Source organism: Thamnophis sirtalis, unplaced genomic scaffold (assembly GCF_051295495.1).
Source record: "Thamnophis sirtalis isolate CommonGarterSnake01/CBP01778 unplaced genomic scaffold, rThaSir2_p1.2 scaffold_15, whole genome shotgun sequence".
NCBI classification, from domain to species: domain Eukaryota; kingdom Metazoa; phylum Chordata; class Lepidosauria; order Squamata; family Natricidae; genus Thamnophis; species Thamnophis sirtalis.
In genome coordinates, this window is record NW_028261395.1 from 4,809,336 (window position 1) to 4,817,678 (window position 8,343).

The window sequence follows — 8,343 nt, forward strand, 5'->3', positions numbered from 1 at the left end:
CTTATAGGGAGTGGATTGCAATGACGTAACTCTTTCATTTTTTTTTTCCTGTCTGTTATAAATATTGTTACTGATTCCCCAATTAGAAAGTGTTTGAGGCTTTCTCGTTTGAAATCTAGATATGAAATTAGTTGGATTCGTGAGTGAGGAAACTTTTAAAATTCACAAGATTCAGCAGCTTCCACCGGAATAGAAACAGAAACGTTTCTGGTCGTGATTAGCAGGAAAATGAAAATCTTGATAACAGTGAGTTGCATCATGTTGGATGGGATGGAAGTAAGAAATGAAGGAGCTGCAAAATTAATTCCTGTATATGCAAAGAGGCCAAACTGCTTCTTCCTTGGGATGCTGGCTTTCATATGCACCTTTCACCATATTTGACATAGGCCAAGTTTCAGCTATGTGGTAAGATCTGTAGGCATCTTGGTCAGCAGTGATGGTTATGCCAGACCTCCAAGATAGGCACATTGACATACAGAACCAGGTGTTTCTTCCCCAGAACCGAATAATACTTTCTGAAACTCCTCCCTTAATTGTTCATCCCTTACCCCGTTCCTTTGAACCCTTCCGGTAGAATCGAGGTGGCGCAGTGGTAGAGTGCAGTACTGCAGGCCACTTCAGCCGACTGCTAGTTCAGCAGTTCGGCGGTTCAAATCTCACCGGCTCAGGGTTGACTCAGCCTTCCATCCTTCCGAGGTGGGTAAAATGAGGACCCAGATTGTTGGGGCGATATGCCGACTCTGTAAACCGCTTAGAGAGGGCTGAAAGACCTATGAAGCGGTATATAAGTCTAACTGCTATTGCTATTCTTCCCAGGGAGTGTTGTTTGGCAAGTCTGGAGGTGGTTCCATTAGGATACACTTCGGATTTCAAGGGGAATTAGCAGAGAATTAACTGCGATGCCAGTTGGCGTTACAATTGGCTCCTGACACATTTTAGGATTGCTCCATGTCAGAGCATCCATTCCAGGGAATTAAGCATTTCAATTGCTCCCTCCTGCAACCTCCAGAATATGTTCCATCTAAGTTTCCTTTTCTCCACCCAGTAGGATCAGTGGAGGAGAGGATCAGCTTTGGAACCCAAGAGGCAGGGGATCATCTTTCCAGCAAGGAATGCCAGGTGAAACATGAGTGAATCCTTACAATCCAAGGTGGCGCAGTGGTTAAATGCAGCACTGCAGGCTACTGCTAGATCAGCAGGTCAGCGGTTCAAATCTCACCGGCTCAGGGTTGACTCAGCCTTCCATCCTTCCGAGGTGGGTAAAATGAGGACTCAGATTGTTGGGGGCAATATGCTGACTCTCTGTAAACCGCTTAGAGAGGCCTGAAGGCCTATGAAGCGGTATATAAGTCTACTGCTATTGCTATTGCTATTGTTGTACCAAAATATGTTTGTGTTCAATACTTCTCACTGAATGCAAAGCTCCAGCAGGAATAAACAATAAAATGTTTCAGAAGAACTCCTGTTTGGAACACATGAATGAACATATTTGCAGAGGCCAATTGACCTGACAACAACATGTGCTAAAGCAATACAATGCAATGCAATGCAATGCAATACAATGCAATACAATACAATACAATACAATACAATACAATACAATACAATACAATACAATACAATACAATACAATACAATACAATACAATACAATACAATACAATAGCAGAGTTGGAAGGGACCTTGGAGGTCTTCTAGTCCAACCCCCTGCCTAGGCAGGAAACCCTATACCCTTTCAGACAAATGGCTATCCAACATCTTCTTAAAGACTTCCAGTGTTGGGGGATTCACAACTTCTGGAGGCAACTTCTGTTCCACTGATTAATTGTTCTCACTGTCAGGAAATTTCTATTCAGTTCTAAGTTGCTTCTCTCCTTGATTAGTTTCCACCCATTGCTTCTTGTTCTACCCTCAGGTGCCTTGGAAAATAGTTTGACTCCCTCTTCTTTGTGGCAGCCCCTGAGATATTGGAACACTGCTATCATTTCTCCCCTAGTCCTTCTTTTCATTAAACTAGGCATACCCAGTTCCTGCAACCGTTCTTCATATGTTTTAGTATCCAGTCCCCTAATCATCTTTGTTGTTCTTCTCTGCACTCTTTCTAGAGTCTCCAAATCTTTTCTACATCGTGGTGACCAAAACTGAATGCAAGTTCCATACTTGGAACACTGAATGTATTCCAAGTGTGGCCTTGCCAAGGCATTATAAAGTGGTATTAACACTTCGTGTGATCTTGATTCTATCCCTCTGTTTATGTAGCCTAGAACTGTGTTGGCTTTTTTGGCAGCTGCTGCACACTGCTGGCTCATATTTAAATGGTTGTACACTAAGACTCCAAGATCCCTTTCACAATTACTACTGTTGAGCAAGGTACCACCTATACTGTACCTGTGCATTTCATTTTTCTTGACTAAATGTAGAACTCTTTTCACCATTGAATTCCATTTTATTAGATAGTGCCCAATGTTCAAGTTTGTCAAGATCCTTCTGTATTTTAAGCCTGTCTTCTGGAGTGTTGGCTATTCCTGCCAGCTTGGTGTCATCTGCAAATTTATTCCCTCATCCAAATCATTGATGAAGACGTTGAAGAGTACTGGGCCTAAAACAGAGCCTTGGGATACTCCACTACATACCTCCCTCCATGAAGATGCAGTTCCATTGAGGACTACACATTGAGTGTGGTTGGTCAGCCAGTTACGAATCCTATCTGGTGGTGATGCTGTCCAGCCCACATTCTTCTACTTTATCTAGTAGTAGGTTATGGTCTACCTTATCAAATGCCTTACTGAAGTCCAAGTAAACTATATCAATGGCATTCCTCTAGTCCACTAATTTTGTCATCAAAGAATGCAATAAGATTAGTCTGGCATGATCTGTTTTTGACAAACCCATGTTGGCTTTTGGCCATTACTTTGTTTGCTTCTAGGTGTTCGCTAATTTGTTGCTTGATTATCTTTCCAGAATCTTTCCTGGTATTGAGGTCAGGCTGATATGTCTGTAGTTTCCTGGATCTGTTTTTTCCCCCTTTTTTGAAGTTGGGAACCACATCAGTTCTTTTCCAGTCCTCTGGTAGTTCCCTGGTGCTCCAGGATCTCTGAAAGATATAGTTCAGTGGTTCTGAGATCTCGTCTGCCAGTTCCTTCAGAACCCTGGGGTGTAATCCATCCGGTCCTGGTGATTTGAACTCGGCTAGGGTAGACAGGTGCTCACTTACCATTTTCTTCCCTATTTCAACTTGTGTTCCTAATCTGATTTTTGTGGTGCTGTTTTTGATAAGTTGGACTGTTTTATCCCTTTGTGTAAAGACAGATGCAAAAAATGATTTAAATAATTCTGCTTTCTCCCTGTTGCTTGTCACCTTCTTGCCGCTTTCTCCCAGCAATGGACCAAATTGTTTCCTTATCCTTTTTCTTGTTTTTAACATGTTGGAAGAAGCTTTTTTTGTTATTTTTTACTTTTGTGGCAAGCCTTTCTTCATTGTGACCCTTAGCTTTCCTCACTTCATCTTTACAGGCTCGGGCTATTTGCTGATATTCTGCCTTAGGTATGTCCCCCCCTTTCCACTTTTTATACTTATCTTTTTTGTCTTTCAATTTGTCAGAGAGTTCTTTATGCAGCCATGCTGGTTTCTTTTGGGAGCTGTTATTTTTCTTCTTCATTGGTATTGTGCTAGACTGGGCTTTTGTAATCTCATTTTTTCAAAATTTCCCCAAGCTTCTTGAGTTCTTTTCCCCTTGAGGATTCTCATCCATGGAATTTTCCCCAAGCTCTCTCTAAGTTTATTGAAATTAGCTCTCTTAAAGTCCAAGACTCTAGTCTTGACTTTATTCTACTACTTGTGTTTGCATAATGTTGAATTCCAATATCGCATGGTCACTTGCCCCCAGCAAGTTTGATAAAGGAGCAAGCTAATAACATCTGGGGGTTTGCTGCAGACCACCAAACCAATCAGAATGGATAAATTAAGATATATTTGGCAGATAACGGAAGCATCCAAAAGTCGTGAAACTCCTTTCAATACAAGGAATATTGAAAAGTCTTTTACACATACAACAGTGTCAGGTTAAGCTCTCACAATATACCTCTTCTCAATCCCCACTTGAAGTATAGGCTGAACACCAGGATATTCCATAGGAAAGTCATGAGTAGACCATTTCTGGCACCTGATGAGCTTTGTTTTCTACTTGTTCAGTGTATTAGATACTGAGCCGAGGTGGCGCAGTGGTTAAATGCAGCACTGCAGGCTACTGCTAGATCAGCAGGTCAGCGGTTCAAATCTCACCGGCTCAGGGTTGACTCAGCCTTCCATCCTTCCGAGGTGGGTAAAATGAGGACCCAGATTGTTGGGGGCAATATGCTGACTCTCTGTAAACCGCTTAGAGAGGCCTGAAAGGCCTATGAAGCGGTATATAAGTCTACTGCTATTGCTATTGCTACTTCAGCTGACTGCAGTTCTGCAGTTGGGCTGTTCAAATCTCACCGGCTCAGGGTTGACTCAGCCTTCCATCCTTCCGAGGTGGGTGAAATGAGGACCCGGATTGTTGTTGGGGGCAATATGCTGACTCTGTAAACCGCTTAGAGGGGGCTGAAAGCCCTATGAAGCGGTATATAAGTCTAACTGCTATAAGTCTAACTGCTATTGTAAAGGATCTGCAAGGCTAACCAGTGCCTATCAAGCTACTTTCCCCCCCCCCTCTTGCTCCATCTAAGGAAGTCATGGTGCCTCCAGGGCTCTTAGGCTCAGAAGACAAGGATGCTCCAATGCAAATATTTCCACTCTAAGTATCAGTGTAATTAACCTTGCACTCTTCCTGGACACATAACTGGCTTTCCGTCAACACGTTTGTTGATTTCCATCAATAATTTATTGCATGGAGCCTGGGGAAGAGGAAGTATCCCTCATTCCCACACATGAAAGCACAAAACTCACTCAACATCAGTCAATGTGGCAATGTTTCTTGGTGCCAGATGGGAGAAGGGAGCCAAGACTATAAACCTGGTTGCTAAAGAACTAATAGCTACAACCCATATAAGCCACAATTATGGAACCAAGTGCCTCTCACACCATGATTTCATATTGCTGTAAATGGCATCTGTTGTTTATTATTTCTTCAGGTTCTCACCTGATGGGTGGCACTAATAGAGAAAGAGCCGAGGTGGCGCAGTGGTTAAAGTGCAGTACTGCAGCCACTTCAACTGACTGTTAGCTGCAGTTCGGTGGTTCAAATCTCACAGGCTCAGGGTTGACTCAGCCTTCCATCCTTCCGAGGTGGGTGAAATGAGGACCCGGATTGTTGGGGGCGATATGCTGACTCTGTAAACTGCAACTCCTCCGCGAGCTGCACTGGCTGCCTATTGGTCTCCGGATACGCTTCAAGGTGCTCGTCGTCACCTACAAAGCCCTTCATGGTATTGGACCTGGGTACTTGAGAGACCGCCTGCTGCCAATTACCTCCTCTAGACCAATTAGATCCCACAGACTAGGCCTCCTCCGAATTCCATCCGCTGGCCAGTGTCGACTGGCGACTACCCGGAGGAGAGCCTTCTCTGTGGCTGCTCCGACCCTTTGGAACGATCTCCCCGTGGAGATTCGTACCCTCACCACCCTCCAGGCCTTCCGCATAGCCCTTAAAACCTGGCTGTTCCGACTGGCCTGGGGCTAAAGACTCGTTGCCCCACTTCGAATGGTATGATTGTTGTGCTTTTAACTATGTATGGTTTTATGTTTTGTTACTCTGTTTGTATTTCCCCTCCCTTTTGAGTTGTGAGCCGCCCTGAGTCCCTTCAGGGAAAAGGGCGGCATACAAATAAATTAAACGATAAACGAGAGGGGGCTGAAAGCCCTATGAAGTGGTATATGAGTCTAACTGCTATTGCTATTGCTACTAACAGACAGTTAATGCCCATCCGGAGGTGGGGAATCATGAGACAAATTTCATTAGAGAGCAGGAAATATTTTTTTATTCTTGTTTAAAAAGAAAGTAAAGCAATGAAATAATGTACAGTCTCGAAAAGCTTAGGAAACATCGAAGAAAGTCCAGTTGCTATTTGAAAAGCAGCTTTGGTGCAGTCTAGCAATTACAAAGGTTTGATATAACAGAGCAATTTATGCACTCTAAGCCTTCAGTTTCAGACCAGTTCCTCCCAATAGGAGCACAGTGTTATCAATTCAGAGCACAGCTGGGGGTGGGGAAGAATTGGAAAAAATTCCAATTCTTAGTGGCTCCTTCCATAAGCCGCTGGGTTACGTTTTCACTTATAGCAGGAGTTATTATAAGTGCCTGTTAAATCAACATGTAGATTTAACTGTGAAATGTACCTTTATTATTTGCCATAACATATCATAAGAATTCTAATAGAAAAGAATATTTGTATTTCGGGGTTGAACTGTGGGCTCCTTGATGCTCTCTGAACTTGGCTGTTTTTCTTGCAGATATTTCATTATTAAGCTTCATAATTTCATCAGTCGTATTACCTAGTTTGTTAATGAAACATCTGTGTTGTTGTTGTTGTTTATTGGTCTTGTATGCCGCCCACTCCCGAAGGACTCCGGGCGGCTTACAATAAACAAGGGAAGGGGATAAATAGACAAAACAACACTTTAAAATACACAACAGTCACCGTTTTCATGGGGCTGGATATTTCGAAAGCCCTGCGGCCTGCTGGAGCAGCCAGGACTTAACGGCTTTGCGGAAGGCCGGGAGGGTAGTAAGGGTCCGGATCTCCATGGGGAGGTCGTTCCAGAGGGCTGGAGCTGCGACAGAGAAGGCTCTCCCCCGGGGAGTCGCCAGCCGACATTGGCTGGCAGATGGGATCTGGAGAAGACCTAACCTGTGAGATCTAATCAGTCTATGGGAGGTAATCGGCAGGAGGCGGTCTCTCAGGTATCCAGGTCCGATGCCATGTAGGGCTTTATAGGTAGCGACCAGCACCTTGAAGCGGATCCGGAGACTAATGGGTAGCCAGTGCAGCTCGCGGAGGATAAGTGTGACGTGGGTGTAGCTGGGTGCACCCACAATCGCTTGCGCGGCTGCGTTCTGGACCAGCTGAAGTCTTCGAACACTCTTCAAGGGCAGCCCCATGTAGAGCGCTGCAAGAAAACGACCGAGTTCAGTGATCACCAAGGACCCCACATGCTGTAGGAATTCTTTTTGAATCCTTGACTTGAGCCACACTAACTTCTGCCTGAATTTACCTAGCTTTGGTGTCTGAGTTAGCACTTGCATACAAAGTGATTGAGGTCTGTGAGCTACATAGGAATTGTATGTAAGTGAAGACAAGCTTAAACTAACTTAACGTGTGAGTTAACATGTGAGACTGACTAATGTAACAGCAAAATATGAATTAGTAAGATTATTGTTTGCACAAAAATTAAATGATTTGGCACGACCTACAATGGAAGGACATGGTGGCTCAGTGGCTAAGTCGCTGAATTTTTTGATCAGAAAATTCGGCAGTTCAGGCGGTTCGAATCCCTAGCGCCGTGTAACGGAGTGAGCTCCCTTTACTTGTCCCAGCTTCCGCCAATCTAGAAGTTCAAAATGCAGTAAAAATGCAAGTAGAAAAATAGGGACCACCTTTGGTGAGAAGGTAACAGTGTTCCGTGCACCTTTGGCGTTTAATCTTGCTGGCCACATGACCACGGAGAGGTCTTCGGACAGTGCTGGCTCTTTAGCTTTGAAACAGAGATGAGCACTGCTCCTTAGAGTCAGGAACAACTAACATATCTGTGCGAGGAGAACCTTTATCTTTACCTTACAATGGAGGAACAGTTGGTGGAATTTGCTGAGGTAGCTAAATTGACTTTGATCAGAGAAAAGAGAATATCTGTCAGCCTCTGCTTTGCTGTTGCTTCGACTGCCATGAAACGGGGAGGGAGGGCATGATATTTGGGAGGGGTTACTAATTGTGCTGGAGGAAGGTTCTGGAGCTCAGCTGCCTGTCGGACTACGCATGTGTAGGAGATTCCCGCCAGGACTAACGGCACCGACATTCCATCTTCGTGATGCCTTTTGAAGTTATCTCACACCTGACACTTGGGAGAATTATGATTGGACTGTAACTGTGATGCCAAGGGGTGGGGAATGGGTTATTCTATATATCAATCGCTTTCGCGCCTAAATAATCAGACTTCGCTTCGCTATGCCTTTTATCATTTATAATTAGTAAAAGTACACTGGATTTCTACCCATGGAGTCTCGTGGTCTTCTTTCCTAATTATCTAATGGAGAGGTTCTGACAATATCTAGCATTCGTTACTAAGTGGAAACCCTTATGGACTTTTTTCTTGAAGCAGAAAAAAATGAACTTATAACTTATGATGTTGACAATGAGACAGGACGGA